Genomic DNA, 20,542 nt, shown 5'->3' with positions numbered 1-20,542 from the left:
CCAGTTGTGTACCAACAAAGAACACACCCGTTTGATTTCCTTCTCAAACATAAAAATGCCTGCATTTGCTGAGCTGCGTCAGTGGGTCATTCCCTTTGCTTGATGTCCCTTCTCTTCAAAGGTGTACCCACTTACATACCGTTTCCCAAGCCTACACATCCATCCACAATAGAGCAGTGTTTTTCTGTTTACAACAACCTTCTGAAAAAATCTTATGGCTAAGGTTTTTCCTCCACAGAAATGATAAATGTCCTTATGAGGGTGGTGTTGTGGCTTCCTAAGTTAAGCTTCTGCTTGTCATGCCAGCATCCCAATAGGCACCACTTCACTTCCAGGATGCTCCCCAGCTGATCCAGCCTCCTGCCAACGAGGCTGGAAAAGCAACTAGTGAGCTGCCCAAGTGCCTGGGCCTGTGCTACGCCAGTGGGAGACCCGGCTGGAGTTTCAACTATCAACCTTTGCATATACAGCAATACATATACATGCGCACACAAATATGTATTTGTTTATATTCACCTTTTATGTGAAAGGTACCAAGTATCCACTGTGTCCAAGAACTGCTCCTTACACCAACAACAAAACCAACAGCCCCGGCCTTTGAGGGAACTTCAGTCACACTCTTATCTACCTGTGCACATCAAACGTTATCATTGTTAATACAGTCTCAAAATCTCGACTTCTCCTTTGTACATTAACTGGCCATATGTCATAAATTCCTTCTTTGTACACTTTGTTAAATACTTACACACCAACCTCAAGAAAGTCTCCATCTGTTTACCAAGTTCTATACTGACTGCATGCCGATATCCTTCATTGTTCCAGGATGCTCCCCCAGCCACACTTTCCAGGAAACATCACTGCAATATTGTGTAAAATAAACACTATCTGACAAAAATAACTTATTGACTATATAACCACAAGTGATTCAGTTGAATATGAAACATTTATTTCACAGTAAGGCATCTGTTAATAGGGGCCAACACTGTGGCACAGTGCGTAAAAAGCCGCCTGTGGTGTCAGCATCCCATTGGATACTGGTTGGAGTCCCGGCCACTCCACTTCCCACCCAGCTCCCTGCTAATCCCCGAGAAAGCAGAAGACGGCCCATGTGCTTGGGCCCCTGCACCCATACAGACCTGGAAGAGGCTGCTGACTTCAAACAGGCCTGGTCCCAGGTGCTGCAGCCCTCTGGGAGAGTGAAGCAGCCGAAGGAAGCCCACTCCTCTGTCCATCCCTCTTTCCCTGTAACTCCGATTCTCAAATGCATACATAAATAAAGCTTGCATCTCTACTTCCAAATCAAAGACGGATTCCCAATGCACTGCTGAATGAATCTTGACAATAGGATGCTGGGCTGTCTGTCACTGTCTGTACCAGCAATGTCAGGACACACTTAAATAGCAGAATGATGGACTTATGACTGCTTATGAAGGACTATACTATTACAATAATATTGAGGAAATAAGCTGGGGGAGGGATTCTAGGAAGGGGGTTGGGAATATCCCAGAGCCTTAGGAATTGTACCATAAAATTAAAAATAAAATAGAAGGGAAAATACATAAATAAGCCTTCAGAAAAAGAAAAAAAACCTGTAACATATGTAGAAACTAGTACAAATGGAGCTTTCTAAACTCCCGACACTGACTTCAGAAAGTACCACCTTGCTTGCAGAGACCCACGTCTGCGGACCCTCGCCATGTGACCCTGTAGGAGTTGTCTGCCTTGAACCTCGGTTTCCCTCTTGTGAAGTTGGAGGTTTGGTAGAATATTAAGCAATGTGTGCCAAGCAGAGCTAAGTGCCTGGCACACAGTGGGCATGAGGAATGCTGGCAGTCCCTTCCTCCTCCCTGGGGCTCCTGACGACCGGTCCAAAGATGCCAGAACCGTCTCCCCCACTTCCCTCCTCACCCCCAGCTGAGTTCTAAGGATCCAGCTCCATCAGTGTCTTCCCTGGAAAGCCTTCCCACACTCATCCCCCCCTTCAGTCCTGGCTCTACAGCTCCAGGGCACCTGCCCCTCCCACCACAAGCTACTCACAGCAGAAACCCTATGTTGTTATCCTGAAGACCCCAGCTCTTAGGAAAACATCTGCCGGGTGAGGGCCCGCATGGTGGCACAGGGTAAGTCACTGCCTGCAATGCCCACCTCCTGATTTGAGTCCCAGCTACTCCACTTCCCATCCAGCTACTCCACTTCCCTGCCTGTGACCTGGGAAGGCAGTCGAGGACGGCCTAAGGGCTTGAGACCCTGCATCCATGTGGGAGACCTGGAAGAAGCTTCTGGCTCCTGGCTTCAGATCAGCTCAGCCCCAACCACTACAGCCATTTGGTGAGTGAACCAACAGGTGGAAGATCTGTGTCTGTCTCTCTCTCTCTGGGTTGAAAACTGTTTTTCAAATAATTTTTTTTAAGTTTGCAAAATGAAGACCCACGGTTACTACCAGGTGATCCCAACTTGGCGGTTCTGCCGTCCATGGTGGACACGGCCCCGACTGCTGGCCTCACAGCACCAGGCACAGACCTGAGGACGCAGCAAGTTCAGGGACATCTGTGCAGGACGGGACACGCCTGGCTGCTGAACATCCCAGTGCAAGAGACTTGTCTGAGCCTTTCCCAAGAGGGGCTTCTAACAGCTACAGGCAAGAGCACCACAGCGCTACCCTCCACACACGCCCCTGCAGGGTGTGAAAACAATCATTTCATTAAGAAAGTCTCCCAACGCCCTAGGACCAGCTGTGACACACACACACAAAGGACGTTCTGGCAGAACACGGTTTCCTAACTTTTTCAAAGGCTCCCCACCCTGCAGACCCGGGGCTGTAGGCCAGCGGGACATGCCACCTCCCTCGGGGAGGCGGCTGCTTCCAGCAATGAAACTGCCTAAGATGAATCAGGGGTTCAGGGGTTCGGGGGTTCCTCTCAGCCAAACCCCGTGGCAGTGAACATCTACCTGAAAATGGCAGTTTCTGTTGTGAGCCAGGTCTTCAGGAGCCTCAGTAAGATCTCCATAGCTGGCAACCTGGGGGCATTCCACACATCTTCTGGGTTTAAAACCGTGGTGGTGGGGGGGGGGGGACACACAGACAGCGTGGATGTCATTTCATGACTACCTTCAAGGGACCCCCGTGCATGGACGAGGCGGGGACGCAGGTGTTCGTTAGCACCACCACAGCCCTTGTGCAGGGTCAGGCACAGGGCAAACGCCCACGAGCGCGCGTGGGGGGCGCTCACCCAAGCTTCCCTGCACAGTCAAGTTACAAACCTCCACAGGACCCTGTCCACCTGGCGGCCCCCAGATGGCCACAGCGGGCATCCCAGCCCCGGGGAACGCGCCCCGGCCGCCTGCAGCCCCCACACCCACCCCGGCGAGGGCGGGACCCCCGTGCCTCCCCACCCACCCGGAGCCCGTGGCCCTGCCTACCCCGGCGGCCGCACAGGTGCAAACGGCGGCGCCCCGAGGGTCCCCCCGCCCTGGGACGCCAGGAGAAAGGATGCGCGGGGCGAGGCGGGCGAGGCGAGGCGGGGCGCGGTGGGGGAGGGGTCCCCGGCCCGGACGCCCCACTCCCGGCCGCCGCCGCGCGCTCTCCTGCTGGCCCCGGCTGGCCCCGGCTGGCCCCGGCTCGAGGCTCTGGCCGCTCGCGTCTCTCCTCCCGAGGCTCACCGTCGAGGCGCGCGTGGCGGGGTGGAAAGGCCGGTCGCTCGCGCCACTCGCCGCTCGCCTCTCGCCGCTCGCCGCCGCCGGGTCCACCACACGGACGCGGCCGCCGCCGGCTCCTCTTAGCCACGGAAGCCTCGGGCCCGCCCACCAGAGCCGCCTCCCGCCTCCCAGCCAGCCCGCTGAAGGAGTGGCAGCGCCTTTGGCCAATCAGAGGTAGCGCTCGGCGCGGCCGTTCGGAGAAAGCAGGGGAACTAGGGCGCGACTCCCCGTGACTGACAGCTCAGCGCAACCAATGGGCGACGGGGAGATGACCTCATCGCGGAGGGAAGTCTGGAACTGGCGGAGCGTTGGCCAGGAGGAGGGCGGAGCCGGAGGCGGAGGCGTGGCGCTTTAAAGAGGCCGCAGCCCTGAGCCACCCTGTCCCGGGAAGGGCGGCGGACCCGGCGGGACCCGCCAGTGGACTGGGGGGCAGCGCCCTTGCCAAGAGCTCTTTCCGCCCTAAGCCTCCATCCCGATCCGCCGACCTCCCAATAGAGGCTGCCGCCCCCGGCGCAGGGCTTCCAACTGGCTGGAATCAGTTATCCCTGATATCCAAGGGCGGCTCCTCTGGACACCTACCGACCCCACCCCACCACACACACACACACACACACACACACGCACGCGCGCGCGGCGGGAGTGCTGAGCTCAACCAGGCAAGGCGCCTTGGGTTCGGGGGAAAAGGAAAGAGGGGCAGAACCTAGATCCGGGAGGAGCACCTAGGGGGGTGAGGGCTGCCGCCCCGTGCACCCCTAAGACGGTGCACCCCTAAGATACTGATCCCCGCCCTTTTCCGACATCGCTTCCCGAGGTTGGCGGCGGAGCGGGAAGGCCCAGGTCCCTGAGTTCCACAGGCAGCAGGAACAGTACCTGAAGGCAGAAAGTCAGTCAGGTGAAGTCCCTCCCTCCCGCACCTCACCTGCCCACCCTGCAGCGAGGAGAGGGAACCCAAAGAGGGAGAGAAGAACTCCGGCTTGGAGGGGTGGCAGAGGGGGAAGGGCTAACGCGAGGGCTTCTTGGAGGTAAGGCCCAGAGACACAAAAGGGGCGCTTGACTTGGGCTCCAGAGAACACCCTTAGGAGGGCCCCCCATCCTACAGCAGAGATGTCTAGACTGCTGGTTGTCGCGTGTCTTTGCTGGGCAGGAGGGCATCTGCAGAGGCCGGCAGATCCCAGATCAGGGTCAGTGCCACGTGCTGGTGGCCGGCAGATCCCAGATCAGGGTCAGTGCCACGTGCTGGTCCCAGAATCATGGCGTTAGGCCCTGTGGGTCATTCACTTCCCTCCACAAACAAGACTCCTGACAGAACCGCTTGATGGAACATAGTTCTGAATAAGTGACCAACGACTGTCCAGGTGGGAGACCCCAGCGGCCCTCACTGCCCTGCCCCTCCCAGGGTGTACCTGGCAGCTCCCTGGGCCAGTTCCCCCAGTGACTGCGTCACAGGTGACCCAAGAGAGGCAGGGGCCCCAGCTAGGAGAAGGTGCCGCCCCTGGAATCCTGGAATGGTTGGGTGTGTGCGGCCCCCCAGCCTTGGAAAAGCACTGGACCAGGAGGAAGCCTGGATCCTTTGTCTCAGCAGAGACCAAGTGTTACCTGCACCATGCCATGCAAGCCCATCTCCCCAACAGGCCTGGGCTCCTGCAACACAAATTGGGTGTGCTTCGTGAACGAAAGAAACTTGAAAATGTCCATGGGTGGGAAAAAATGAAAACAAGATTTTAATGCAATAAATAAATAAATAAACCCACAGGCACCCCCACACACACCCTTGCAGAGGACAGCAGTGAGGCTAAAGAAAGAGGTTGGATTCTTTCACCGATGTGTGGGGCCTGCATTGCATCCCCAGCAGCCAGCACCTGCCTTTCCAGTAAGTACATGCATGAGCTTATAGGATTGGAATTCATCAGTTTGTCCGTTACAGCCTTTTCCACTGAACTCTGTGTGGGTCCCCTGAGCAATCCATGTATGTTGTCTCAACGGTCTGTACATGCGTCTTCCACACGACCTGCCTTCCTCCAATGGCTGACCTAGGTTCTAGCGTTATCTTCCTGAGCCTCACAGAGCATGTCCAACTCTGCTTCCTCCACCCCATCTTGTCCCAGGCCCCGTTCCCCCTGAAACAATAGGGATGAATTCTCTCCCCCATAGTAGAACCCCAACCTTCCCCTTGCAAACTGCTCCTCCTTACTCAAAGGCTATCGTGGCAATGACATCAGTCCTTAAGGTCTAGTCCCGGCCAGTCCCACCGCTGCCCTTTTCCACCTGTCTGTGAACTTCTGTTAACGCTAATACGGCTAGGTGGGTGTGGCAGCACAGGGGGTAACAGGCAGCCCGCCACAGAGCATCCCACATCTGAGGGTCTGCGGTGGGGCCTCCACTCCCAATTCAGCTTCCAGTGTGTATACAACAAGAGGCAGCTGATGGCTCAAGTACTTGGAAGAGCCAGATGGAGCTCCTGGGTCCTCGGTTTGGCCCAACCCAAGCCTGGCTGTGGAAGGCATTTGGGAAGCGAACCAGCAAATGGACAATTGCTTCTCTCTGTCATAAATAAAACAAAGTAAAACAAAAGATTGGGATGGGTAAGTTCTGGATGGCTGCTTAACTGTCTGACCGTTCACCCAGAGCTCACAGGGAGGCCCACGGGAAAAATAAAGCCAGTAAGAGAAACGGGGAGGCGGAGCAGATGGAGAGCCAGGCGACGACTCAGCTAGGGACAGGACTCAGAGAACCAGGGTCCCCTCCCTGTCTGGCCACTCGATTCCCTTGGCATCTTGGCCATGGTCCTTCCAGACCGAGCCTGTGAGAGAGATGGACAGACAGCACTGTCGGTGGAGGGAGGAGCTGGGGATCTGTAAGGGAGGAAGTTGACCAAGAGCCGTGGAGGACTACTCTGGTCTCACCTACAGCAGGGAAGCCCTGGAGACTTATTGCGCAGGGGCAGGCTCCTGAACCCCAACAGCTGTCTGCCTGAGGTCCCTGGAGGTCCTCTCTCCCTCTTTGGGATTGTAGTCCCATCCACCCCCTCGCAAGGGAGGCTTCCGTTGCTTAGACCCAAACGGCCTCGACTTAAAAGTGCTCCCACGGGGCCCAGTGGCAGCAGAGCCCCTGCGACCAGGACGCCCAGCTCCGACTGCCCCGTTTGTCCATCCATCTGCCACTGAGCTGCGCCTTGCACCTCTGCACTGACCCCAACTCAGTCTTACCTCACAACCAACCCCTTTCCACTGTGGAGGGACCCTGTACCCAACTCACTCATTCCTGAAAGGCCTTCATGAGTGCCCAGAATTGAAGCCTGACCCCAGCCATACAGTCAGCAGCTCATGGCCATTCTGTCGCTGCCCATCCACACGGCGGCGACCTCCCGAGGACACGTGCCGGTTCTGTAGGTGTGACCTTGCCCAGTGATCTCACCAGCAGCCATGGCTAATTCTGCTGCCTGCCCTAGCAGAGAGGGGTGAGCCCAAATGGCAGGAACCTTCCAGAAAACACCAGAGGCCGATGTGTCCTCCTTCCAACCAGCAGTCCGGAGTTCCGGAGAGGCAGGCTCTGTGCTTTGCCCTTCCTGTGCCTCGTCCCGGAGGGTCTCCCCACAGATGGACACCCCCTAGGCCTGGCCCAGCCCTGTCCTCCACACCTCCCGTGCCCTTCTGCTTCTTCTCCAGTATTCGCTCAAGCTGGTCCTCCAGGAAGCCATGCACCATTCGCTTGGCCTCCACAAATCTCATCTGCCTCCAAGGGTTCCCAGGTGCACTCTGAAACACTCCGGGTACTTTGTCTTGCTTTGACATTGTGCTGGTCTTGGGGAAGGTGTTCCAATATTCCCCACTCTTCATCCAGGGAAATCGAGGCTTAGAGAAGCCCGTTGCGGATTTGCCCCTTATCGCACAGCCAAGCCAGGCTGTAGGCTCAAAACTACGAAACCTGTACGCCATGGCTGTACAGGGGATGAGAGAAGACGGAAAAGTGAGACAGTCGGCCACTGTCAAGAGCAGGTCCCTGAGGGATGAAGAGAAAGCAGTGAGAGAAGGCAGAGCTGGTCACTACTGGGCACTTGGCAAGGACCCTGGGGGGAGCTGAGCTGGGCGGACAGGCACAGGGCGGGGCATCCCGGCCTGGAAAACACCGTTAGCGTGTGCAGGAAGGACAGCGCGGGGCACTGAGGGAAGGCTCAGTGGCTTGTGTCAGGAGGCCCTGACCTGGAGAGCAGAGAATGCCCGGGCCGAGGGGCCCCTGTGTTCGGGTCTGAGCGTGTACTCGGAGTTTGTTGGCAGGATTCCGAAATGGGGTGGGGCGGGAATTCAGAAATCGTTGCTGTTATCCAGCCCCAAAGAAGTAAAGACTGACTGACAAGGAAATGTTTAAATGTCATTTATTTATTAGACACACACACACACACACACACACACACACACACAAATCAAGCCCTGGCTTGCAACACCAGCATCCCAAACTAGGGTGTCAGTTCAAGTTCCAGCAGCTCCGCCTCCAACCCAGCATTCTTGCTCAAGTGTCCGGGAAGGTAAAGCTGATGGCTCAAATACCCTGTCCCTCATCCCAGTTCAACTCCTGGAGGAGACCAGAATGGGGCTCCTGGATCCTGGCTTCAGCTTAGCTCGGTCCTAGCTGCTGTGGCCATTGGGGAAAGAAAACCAGTGGATGACAGAGCTCTCTTTTTCCCCTTTCTGATGTTGTGCCCTTCAAATAAGTAAATAAATAAACATATACATATATATATATCCTGATATGTAGCATTCTTAAAAATACATAGCCTTGGGACCCAGAGGAAGCTCCTGGCTCCTGGCTTTGGATCGGCACAGCTCCGGCCATTGTGGCCGCTTTGGGAGTGAGTCAGTGGATGGAAAATCTTCCTCTCTGTCTTTCCTCCTGTCTGTATATCTGACTTTGCAATAAAAATAAATAAATATTTTTTAAAATGTACATGTCCCTGGTTCTCTAAATTGTCCACAGCCTGTGGGTAGGCAGACATTGCTGGAACTGGGCTGGATGCCTGTGCCCCTGATAGAAGCCTTCCAGCTCTCTGAATGACGTCAAAGGTACCCCAGAGGACTGCTCACTCAGAGTACCCCCTCATCTCATCCCGGTCACCCCTCAACACTGGAGCCTTGGTTCTAACGCTTGTCTCCATCCCACAGAGCAGAGACGCAGAGGGTCAAGCCAGGGTGGGCAGGGAGTGAGAGGGCGGGGCAGGGCATGGTTCGTTCCCTGGCAAGGGGACACAAAGCACACGTTCCACAAACCTGACCCTCCCCAGCCTCCCCGCACTTTCATTTAGGCTTTCTGATGTCTGTTGGGGAGGACAGGCTGGATGAATGCCTTTACTGGCCTTTACTAACGCTGGTCCTGTCTTTGGGGCCTGGAGAGACACAGAAACACCACAGTGACCCAAGAATTCGCCGCATACGCTGTTCTTTGCCGCCCCCTGGAGGTTAGCGACTGCAATAACTCTTTGGCCGCCTGAGCTAGATAATATTGGGAAAAAGACACCAGAAACCAAGAACTCTCTCTTTTCAAAGATTTATTTATTTTTATTGGAAAGGCAGATATAAAGAGAAGAGGAGAGACGGAGAGGAAAATTTTCCATCCATTAATTCACTGCCCAAGCGACCACAATGGCCAGAGCTGAGCCAATCCAAAAGCCAGGAGCCAGGAGCTTCCTCCTCCAGGTCTCCCACGCGGGTGCAGGGTCCCAAGGCTTTGGCCCGTCCTTGACTGCTTTCCCAGGCCACAAGCAGGGAGCTGGGTGGGAAGTGGAGCTTCTTAGATTCAGAACTGGCGACCATATGGGATCTTGGCACATTCAAGGTGAGGACTTAAGCCACTAGGCTACCATGCTGGGCCCAGATTCTCTTGTTTTTAATTGACTGGAGAGATGGATAGGCAGGCAGTGGTTCATGTTGAGCATGCCTGCAACAGGTGAAGGCGAGGCTGAAGCCAGGAGCCGGGAACTCCTTCAGGGTCACCCACTGGGATGGCAGGGTCCCAAGTCATCGAGCCATCGCTGGCTGCTCCTGGGGTCTGCTTGTGCAAGAAGCACTGACCCCCCCTCGCCTTTTTCCACCCGCTAGTTCCCTCTCCACAAAAGCCAGGCCTGGGCCAGGCCGAAGCCTTAAGCCTGGAACTCAATCTGAGTCACGTGGGTGGCAAGAATCCAAGCACTTAGGCCGTGACCTTCTGCCTCCCACAGAGGCACAACCGCAGGACGGCGGGACTCGAACCCAGGCATCCCGGTGGCATGTGGGTGTCCCAAGCAGCGTCTCAAACATTGCCCCAAATGCCTGCCCCATCAGGGACATAGCGAACTTGAATTCATTCATTCCCCGTCTATTTGCCCTGTTGCTTTTCATTGGAACACAAATGCTTCTGAGGTGCTCAGAAACCTACGGATGTCATAATCATAAAGTGCAACAAGTTTTTCACAATTGCCCCGCACCTGCATGACCAGCACCCTAATCACAGAGAACGTTCCAGCATCCATAAGTCCCTCTGGCGCCCCCTGCCGGGTGTGTCTGATAGCGCAGATGAGCTATCCTTGAGCTGTGGGGTGCACAGCCTTTAGAATGCTGAGTCCACGGATTCAGCCATCTTTTTATTTTGAAGACTTAATATTTATTGGAAAGTCAGATATACAGAGAGGAGGTGAGACAGAGAAGATTCTCCATCTGTTGATTCACTCCCCAAGCAGCACCAATGGCTGGAACTGAGCCATTCCGGAGCCAGGAGTCTGGAGCCTCCCCCGGGTCTCCCACACAGGCTGCAGGGTCCCAAGGCTTTGGGTCATCCTTGACTGCTTTTCCAGGCCACAAGCAGGGAGCTGGATGGGAAGTGGAGCTGCCGGGATTAGAACCGGCACCCACATGGGGTCCCGGCTTGTGCAAGGTGAGGACTTTAGCCACTAGGCTATTGTGCAGGGCCCAGACCTTTTAATTTATACGTATATAGGGACCGGTGCAGTGACACAGCAGCAGGCTGTATGGGTCTCGGTTCGAGTTCTGGCAGCTCCACTTCCCATCCAGCTCCCTGCTAATGGCCTGGGAATGTGATGGAAGACGTACCAAAGCCTTGGGACCCTGCACCTGCGTGGGAGACCTGGAGGAGGCTCCTGGGTCCTGGCTTTGGATCAGCCCAGCTCTGGCCATTGTGACCATTTGGGGAATAAACCAGAAAACAAAAGATCTGTTTCTCTCTGTAACTGACCGAAAAATCTTTAATATACATATTATACCAAATCACTGTACACTGCGTCCGGCCCGCTGCGCCACAGAACACCAGCACTTTTTTTTCCTATCTATCTGTGTTTTGGTGTCTGTTAGCAGAAGGGAGGAAAAAGAACAATTTTTGAATCATATCTATGCTCTACGGTTTCTGAAATTACTACAATAAAACGAAAGATTTTATTTAAAAGCTTATTATGTTAGGGGAGAGAGCACACACTATAAATATGCCAAGAACAATTTTTAACGAGAAAAAAGAAAGTTGTTCTCCAAAAATTAGATGATCTTTGTGTGCTTTCCATGGCAGAAGGGAAAGGAGCAACTGAAGGGGCCAGCGTGTGGCACCGTGGACTAAGCCGCTGCCCACTGCATCGGAGGGAAGGTGAACTCCTGGCTGTTCCGCTCTGACCCAGCTCCCTGAACCTGCTGGCAAGGCAGCGGAGGACAGCTCGGGTTCCTGGGCTCCTGTCACCCATGGGAGAGACCCACATGGAATTCTGGCTCCTGCCTCTGGCCTGGCCCAGCCGCGGCTGATGGAGCCATTTGGGGAAGGAACCAGCAAATGCAAGATCTCTGTCTCTCCATCTCTGTCACCTTACCTTTGAAGTAAAAAAGAAAAAAAGACGGAGAGGTCTTGCATCCACTGGTTCACTCCGCAAATGGGCTCATGAGCCAGGGCTAGGTCAGGCCAAAGCTAAGCACCTCTTCTGGGTCTCCCACATGGGTGCACGGGGCCCATGGGTCACCTTCTGCTGCTTTCCCAGCGCATTCACAGGTAGCTGGATCTGAAGAGAAGCAGCTGCAGCTAGAATTAGATACTTATAACTTAGCATGGATTGTCAGCCCTGCAGCTGGGACTTGAACCAGTGCCCAAATGGGATGCCGGCACTGCAGGTGTAGGCTTAACTCACTATGCCACAGTGCCAGCCCCTCAAGAAATTAATACTGAGGTCAGGGAGCCAGTCGGCTGGGCATGCACGGAAGTGCTAGAAGTTTTCAGGGTGGCGGTTGTGTCTGGAGAGTGCCCCCATTCCCCTACTGGCCCGCCAGCACCCACAAGGACATGGTGAGGCGGGGCAGCCCCACAGCTGGGCTCAGACCGCTGCTTCCTGGAGGCTTTCTGGGCCGTAAGGGCCTCTCCTAACTCCATCCTTCTTCCTGGGGCCTCTGCCCCATGTCCCTGAGCCCCAAAATGATAGCAGACCGAGTTGGGCCAAACCTTACAAGCCTTAGCCAAAGGCCTGAACTCTATCTTGTGGGTTCTGAGGAGCCACGCAACATTTTAAGGATGCCGGGTGAGCTGGGCAGTGTGCAACTTTCACTTCACTCTCAACCTCTTTGATGATCGTTAAGCAAAACTGGAAAGCACCTAAAGCAAGTGGCAAGTGTGAAAGACGGATGTCCTGGAAACCACCTTGGAAACTTCCAGGTCAACACGCAGTGACTCCCTGGTCGCCCCAGCCCCTCCCAGCGCTCCCCTCCCCACAAGGAAGCACCTGCCTGGCTTTTTCACAATCTTTCCTTTGTGTTTCCTTACTGTTTTATTGCTCAAATATCTTCTCTAGTTTGATGGTGGGAGAAAGAAGATCCCGTCCACTGGGACATTTGCCGGATGCCTGGGATGGTTTGAGGGCAGAAGTCCAGAGCTGCTACCAACACCAACCGATGGATGGAATCGACCCCTATCCAGCCCTCTCCTGTGAGATGCTGGAAGCCAACTCCTCATGCCATCATTGCCGCCACCCATCAACATGGAAATGAGACACAATAGGCCTTCACGTGGATAAGGAACATTCAGGAAAAAAGCTTCCCAAGAGACAGAGGGCATGTGTGATGTCCAGAGCAGCTGCAGCCATCTTGTGACCCAGAGGGCAGCCAGTCTTAAAAGTCACAAGGAGACAGGCAGAGGAGACGGCAACCTCTGAGCGCTTGGCAGGCATCTTCAAGTGGCTGACTGTGCCAGCCTGCGGCATGTCCCCCAGGTTTGGGGTTTTCAGTTGTATGCCATGGTAGGAGCATACTTTAGGAAGTTTATAGAAAGCAGGATTCAAAAAGAAGTTTCTTTGAACATCAGTTTTTGAAATCATTTTCTGATAATAGGAATCTTCCAGGAACTCCCGCTAGTGGGCACTTGAAACTAACGGTCCTTACAGCAGTGGTCCAAGGGTCCTTATTACCAGGGTGTGACCTGATTAGGCCAAGGCCTGGGGGACCTGCCAAGATCAAGTGCCTTATTGTTCCCTAGAAGTCTCTCTCCCCTGCACCCTCGTGATCAAATTCTGGAAGCCCAAATTACAACAGGAACAGGAGAGAAAGTGGGATCTTGCATCTGCTGTTTCTCTGCAGATGTCTACAATGGCTAGGACTGGGCCTGGCTGAGCTTGGGGAAGCCTGGAACTCCATCGGGGTCTCCCACCCAGGTGGCAGGGGCACGAGCCATCAGCAGTCCTACCAGCGAAGAGCGAAACTGCGGATGCAGCCATGCCTGAAGCCCTCACCCTGTCGGGGGCAGGTGGAGGGACTCCAGCTGTGAAGTAGAATAGGTGTTCCTCCTTACCCAAGATCCACCTGTTCAGGAGCAATGTTTAACCCGCCCATCGGAGCTGCCTTCCTACGTATTCTGAAGCTGTTATTTTGTTTTTTTGTCTTAATGGGCAGCACCCTCCAGGTCCCCACGCTCCAGACTCTTAGCAAGCTGGAGTGTGGATAAAGCCAACAGGAGCCAAGCTAACATTGGTGTTAGATTAATGCCACACACGCCCTGCAGGCGGACACAACAAGAGACCCGGAGCCCAGAGCCCAGTAGTTGACATGCAAATCTGGCTCTCCGCCCTGTCCCGTCCTCCAGCCCCGGCAGCAAGGTGTTCTTGGGTAATTTAATGTTCTGTATTTAAAAACACGTTATTATTATTGTTGTTGTTATTATTATTATTATTATTATGTGAGATGCAGACAGAGAGAGCTCCCACCCATTGGGTCCCTCCCAGAATGCTCACCATGCTGAAGGCTGGACTGGGGCCTGAGCCAGGAGCAGGGTAAGCCATCACCAGCTGCTTCCTTGTATCTGGGCAGGCTAGTTATCTGTCCCAGCTGCTTAGTGCTCCCTGCCGGGGCTGCAGGGCCAAGCCCGGGTGGAGGCCCCAGGGGGATGATGCCCCGGAAGGCCATCTGCAGGTGCAGTTCTGGCTGCTGCCTCTAGTCCCAGCTGCTGAGCACACAGCTGTGCCCGCCCCACTCCACCCGGGAGTGCCCCTCAGTGAACTACCCAACTCCTGCACCCTGCAGAATGCCACAGTGCAGAGGAGCTGCGAGTGGGGCCCAGGGCAGGTGGGGACCCCTTCTGGCCTCCTGTTCCCTTCCTTGGTTTGTTGCCCCCCGCTCCCCCGTCGAGGCCAGCTGGTTCTCTCTCTCTCTCTCTTTCTCTCTCTCACACACACCAGTGGATACGTGGACCACAGAAGGCTGCTGTCCCCCAGTGCTGAGAAGGAGGGTGTGTGAGCTGGATGCATGATTGGTGTTTATTGGCATTTTGGGAACACAACTGACAGAAAGCAGCGCCCCCATGTCCCCCAGTAGGGCAGAGCCCCCAAACTCCCTTTCTCAGAAGACGTTCCAAGTACAGTCTGCATTGTGTCACATTAATGAAAAATAAACCCATGATCCGGAAGGAAAAGAGCTTAACTTTCCTTGCTCAGCCTCAGTCCTGGGGGGAGAGGGGAGGTGGGCGAGAGTATGAGAATGTTCTAGAATCTTCTACGGAAGCTGCTTCACAGGAAATCAGCTTACATCAGATGAAGCACAGTGCAGAGTTCCCAGGCCACAGAGAGAGCCCATTCACAGCTCTTCATCACATGTATTTTTCTGATACAATTTAAAGATTTATTTAGTTGAAAGAGCAGCAGAAAGATCTCCACATCTGCTCGTTCACTCTCCAAAGGGCTGAAGCTAGGAGCCTGGAATTCCATCTGGGTCTCACGTGGCTGGCAGGGCCCTGGGCACTCTTCTGTTGCCTGCCCAGGCACATGAACAAGAGGCTGGATCAGAAGCAGAGCTGCCAGGACAAAATGAACCGGCCATCAAAAGTGGCTGCCTCGTTTTCTGTATCACAAAGCTGCTCCCTCCCCAACAAGTCTTTAAGAAACACCTGTTATATGCCAGGTAGAGGTCTAGGGACTTGGGTTTCATCGGTGAACAAAAGACAAAAATTCCTCATGGGGCCTACCAGGGATGGCTTTGTGGCAGAGTGGGTTAAGCTGCCACCCAAAGTGGTGCCAACATTCTATATTATAGTCCTCAATGTCCACTTCCAATCCAGCTCCCTGCTTGTGGCCTGGGAGGATGGCCAGAGGCTTGGGACCCTGCTCCCACATAGGGCACCCAGATGAAGCTCCTGGCTCCCAGCTTTAACCTGATCCAGCCCCAGCAGTTGCTACTACTTGGAAAGTGAACCAGTGGGTGGAAGATTTCACTCTCTGTCTCCCTGCCCTCTTTTGGTAACTTTGCCTTTCAAATAAATACATCTAAATAAATAAGTAATTCGCATTCTACTTCTGATTGTGGCGAATTAGGAAAAGCATAGCAGGATACCCACTGAAAACAGCTTTAACGACAGAACAAAATCTACATTCCATCTTCTTAGAAACGTTCTGGAAAGCAAAGCAGACAGGGTGGTGCCTGCATCCAGGAGAGGTGTTTGCTTGCTGGACAAATGCTGGTTGACCTGACCTTGCACAGCACAGGGAAAGCGTTGGTGCTGCTGCAGTGTGTGTGACCTGTTAGCATGTCAGCCTCGGAGACGCTGTCCGTTTGGTGCATTTGGGCCTCCCGACACTGCTTGAAGCAGCTTCCGCCTTCACTGTTATTATTCTAATGTTGCAATGAATTGACAGACTTTCTATGACTTTCTCAAGGCCATGCAGCTAAGCAAGAGCTCTCCCAAATGGCGCAGCCAGGCTTCGAACCTGCTCTGAGACCAGGACTACGTGTTCAACCACCATCCATGTTACATCTTGGTCAATGGCACCTGTTAGTTTTCTCAAAGATTATTTATTTATTTGAAAGGTGGGATTATATAGAGAGAGATCTTACACTCGCTGGTTCACTCCCCAAATGATTGCAAAGGCCAGAGCTGGTCCAGTTTAAAACCAGGAGCATCTTTCGAGTCTTCCACGTGGGTACTGGGACCCAAGCACTTGGGCCATCTTCTAATGTTCTCCCAGGCTCATAAGCAGGGAGCGGGATTGGAAGTGGAGCTGCTGGGATTCAAACCAGTGGCCATAGGGGATACCAGTATTGTAGGTGCTGACTTTTTCTGCTGGCCATCGTGCTGGTCCCAGGACCTGTTATTTTTCTATCTGCGTTACTAGAAAGATCACTCTAATAGGACTATTATTGTCACTTTGTGTGTAGAATAGGGTCTTATCACCCAAAGATGTTTTCAAATGCTCGAAGGAGGAAGAGCTACAAAGCAAGGCACAGCGCACTGGCTGTCCTAAAAATTCGTGGGGTGGGGGTGGGGCAAAGGATGCTTCCTTAGGACCAAGCCCAGTGGACACATATTCCTGCGGACCAGGTCCCAGTCCCTACTTGAGGCTTCCCTCAACGAGGCAATGAGGCCAGTGAGGCCAAACCGCAGGGCAGGGCAGGCAGATGGAGCAGTAGGAAGCCAGCAGAGGGATCAAGTGGGGTGTAATGGTTAGACTCAGTGTTTAGACTCAGCCTGTGCCCCTGAGCGAATGAGCTTCCCGGTGCTTCTGGCAGATGGCAGTGGTAATGTAGTCTGCTCGCTGGTTCCAAGACGCACCACTAAGAAAGCATTGGCAATTGCGCCCTGGTGAGCGCAGTGTCTTAGCAACAGCCCAGCACAAGTCGTGAGCAGTGAGTGCAGCTCCGGTGGCTTTGAAATTCCTCTCCTCTCTCCTGGGAGATTCTGCAATTTCTCCTGCCTTCAGCAGTACTGCTTCGTGGAGAAAAAGTGGCAATCTTTTCACCCATGTTTTGGGAACAAACTAAAACACAGCTGCTAGTGGGTGTCTTCTTAGCGTAGCTTGTACCAAGCCCTTGCCCGTGGCTTTGCAGGGAGTGAGCCTTCAAAAGGAAACGTTTGTTATGCCATCCTCTCATCACACTGGCTTTGCACCCAAACGGCAAAGCATGGGTCCAGTCCTGGGAAAGAGTTAGACCTCGCGCCAAATGCAGCCCACGCGGGCCACCAGGGCACTGCAGAGGAAGATAATAACGTTGGCCAACAGTGCCGGCTGCCTCGCGAGGGGGCCTTGATGGTGAAGTGCACTCCTCACTGCGGAGATGTTCAAGGGGAGAAAACTGCACACTTTAAGATTAGTTAAATGTAAATTCTAGAGGGCTGGCATAGCCATATAGCAAGCTAATCCTCTGCCTAAGGCTCCAGGACCCCACATGGGTGCTAGTTTATGTGCCCGCTGCCCCACCTGCCATCCAGCTCCCTGCTTATGGCCTGGGAAGGCAGTGGACCATGGCTCAAAGCCTTGGGCTGCTGCACCCATGTGGGAGAGCCCAAAGGAGAGCCTGGCTGCCAGCTTTGGGTTGGTTCATTTTTGGCCATTTGGGGAGTGAGTCAGTGGATAAGAGACCTCTCTTGTGTGTCTCTCCTCTCTCTCTGTAAAATCTGCTTTTCAAATAAAAATAAACCATTTTAAAAAATGTAAAGACCGATATTCTTCCAAATGCAAGTGACAGAAAATTGAAGCCGGATTGATTTAAGAAGTGTGATGGAACTGGTGTTGTAGCCTTGCAGTGAAGCTGCGACCTCTGCTGCCGGTGTTCCGGTGAAGGCTGAACGCTGGTTTGTGCCCCAGATGCTCCACTTCTGATCCAGCTCCCCGCTAACGGCCTGGGAGAAGCAGCAGAAGATGGCTCAAGTGCTTGGGCACCTGGCACCCACGTGGACGGTCTGGAAGAAGCTCCTGGCTCCTAGCTTTGGACTGACCCGATGCTAGCCGCTGTGGCCATCTGGTGAGTGAGATCCCTTTCTCTGTGTCTGTCCCTCTTTCTCTGTAACTTTGAATTTCAAAATAAATCTTTTTTAAAATAAAAGAAGTACCCTGAGCCATGGATGCCCCTGAGTCCCTGTATTAGTCCAGCTTTGGGCATGCTAGACTCAGGACTGCAGGGTACCATGAGGACACAGTTCTCTGACATTTTTTGGCCTTGGGTTTCACATGGCAGCAAACTGGAGCTGGTCAGAAGCAACCCTGGTCCTTATGTCCTTCAAGAGTTCAAGGTCAGTGAGAAGGGTGTGTCTGTCCCAGACTTTTGAGCCTGAATCACAATGCTTCTTTTTGACTCCGGCCACATACCCAAGTCCTGGACCAATTGCCAAATCTGTGTGGCCATGAACTTATGAGTGTGATTGCTTATCCCTTCCAATGTCAGGGGTTGAAAACCTAATCCTCAACTCCTTAATGCCCAATTCCTATATCAATAATGCTTTAAGGTACAGAGGGTAACAGTGGGGCCACAATGAGGTGCTCTGTGATGGCCTTAGTGGCTACCTAAGAGAGGAGACCCGATCACCACCCTGTTCCTTCTGACCCCTGCGATCCAGCAAGAAGCCCTCAGCAGGTGTCAGGCAGAGGGCACGCGCCCATGGGGTGAGGCTGAGCCCTACCCCACCCCTCAGCTGTCTTGGCAAGCTGGAGGTCTCCCTTGTGTCCCAGACGTGCACAGGAGTCAGCCGCAGGGCCTCCCTCCTGGACAGCCGGCTGGGATGGCGCTGACTCAGCGCCTGCGTGAGCTGGATGCTGCCGAGCAAGTTAATAAGCTTGTGAGGCGAGTCATGCCTCCTGTGACGTGGGCTGGGGCCGTGAGTGGGAGGGAGGGAAGGAATGGAAAACTGGGAAGGTACCCGAGCATTTACAAGGTTAAGATGTACCGTGAGAGCGAGGCAGCCTTCAGGAGCAGCCAGGGAGGAAGCTGTGAGGACTCCTGCTGTCCAGACCCCAGGGTGCTCGGAGATGCCACCCTGTGCCCACCTGCTGTGTGTCTCCCACACCCATTATGCTTCCCTTTGTTTTCCAGGCCTTCCTCCAACTCTGCTTTTTTTCCCCAACCTGCAAGAAGCAGGATGGGCACACAGGTAAAAGACTGGCTAGCTGTACCTGCTGTCTTTTCCCCCCAAGCTTACCCTTGACAAACCAACAGAGTGCAGGTCTCCCCAGGGTATCATGGGAACCGGCGAAACCCATCACAGTCAGCTCACAGGTTTCAGGGACATGCATTCCAGCAGAGGTGCTTCCCAAGAGATGGCCCCAAGAGCCCCCGGGGGTTGGCAGGACACAACAGGAGGTTCCCAGGAGGCAGTGACCTGGGAGACCCGGAGCAGCTGGTTGAGGGCCAGGTTGGTCACCTTCCCTGAGGACTGAAGTGCTGCCTCCATCCACAGCTCTGTCGATCGTCCTTTATTTACATTGGTTTTATCTCAGTATTTATATGAAAGGCAAAATGGCAGCGAAAGAGGGAGAGAGAGAGATCTTTATTCTCTGATTCACTCCCCAAATGCCTGTCATAGCCAGGGTTGGAAAAGGCCAAAGCCAGGAGCCAGTGATGCTGTCTGGGTCTCTCAAGTGCCCGGGCCATTCTGTGCAGCTTCCCAGGCACTCTGACGTGCGATGCGGGCACCCCGTGTGGTGGCCTAACACCCTGCACCACCACACCCATCCTTCTTTCTCCCACCTTTTAAAAGCAGATTGGTTGAGCTGAAGTTCACAGGCGATAAAGTGCATTCTTTCAATGTGTTAATGGCCTGAAAGTGTGTTCACAGAGTGATACAACATCACCGTGACAGGCCCACCACCAGTAGATCTTGCCCAAAGCAGCCATTGTCTTTCTCCACCGCTCTCTCCAGCCCTTGGCGTCCGTTCATTTACTGTCGGACTCTGCGGCTCTTTTTCAAATATTTTTTTTTCTTAGGAAGGAAGAATTATAGAGAGAAGGAAAAACAGAGAGAGATCTTCCATGTCCTGGCTCACTCCCCAAATGGTCACAATTGCCAGAGCTGAGCTGATCCAAAGCCAAGAGTGAGACACTTTCTTTGGCTCTCCTATGTGAGCGCAGGGAGCCAAGGACTTGAGTCAGTCCCTGCTGCTGCTTTCCCAGGACACAAGCAGGGAGCTGGACCAGAAGTGGAGCAGCTGGGACTCGAACTGGCACCCATATGGGAAGCTGGAGTTTAGCCTACAATAGCACAGCACTGGCCCCTGTGAGTAACTGTTGCAGAATAAAAACTAAAAGATTCACCTGTACTAAAACATGCACCAGTGTTGCGTTGTTTTTAACGGCTCAATACTATTCCATTGTACAAATACACCACATCCTTTTTTTTTTTTTTTTTTTTTTGGAAAAGATGTACTTATTTATTTGAAAGGGTTATCTAGAGAGGAGGAGAGACGGAGTGCAAGAGATCTTGCATTCGTTGGCTCACTCCCCAGATGGCTGCAATGACAAGGGTGAGGTCAGAAGCCAGGAGCTTTCACGTGCGAGCAAGAGCCCAAGCACTGGACTGTCTTCTGCTGCTGCCTTCCCAGGCCATTAACTGGATCAGAAGTGGAGCAGCCAGGACACAAGCTGGTGTC

General features: G+C 53.8%; 1 long non-coding RNA gene across 2 annotated transcripts in view; it reads right to left on the bottom strand.

Annotated features, from left to right (window-relative positions):
- The window catches only part of LOC131482048 (uncharacterized), a 63,704-nt gene extending 59,719 nt beyond the window's left edge, over positions 1-3,985 (bottom strand). The window contains exon 1 of one of the 2 annotated variants that reach the window (XR_009246730.1): positions 3,661-3,985. This is a non-coding gene — a long non-coding RNA (uncharacterized LOC131482048). Of the gene's footprint in view, positions 1-3,420; positions 3,530-3,660 lie in introns of those variants that run through there. The other variant, XR_009246731.1, reaches the window with a different exon arrangement.
- Positions 3,986-20,542: the final 16,557 nt, after the last annotated feature.

The sequence above is a fragment of the Ochotona princeps genome, chromosome 15 (assembly GCF_030435755.1).
Source record: "Ochotona princeps isolate mOchPri1 chromosome 15, mOchPri1.hap1, whole genome shotgun sequence".
NCBI lineage: Eukaryota > Metazoa > Chordata > Mammalia > Lagomorpha > Ochotonidae > Ochotona > Ochotona princeps.
Note: the sequence above shows the minus strand (reverse complement) of the source record. Positions and strands in the feature narration are given on the sequence as shown.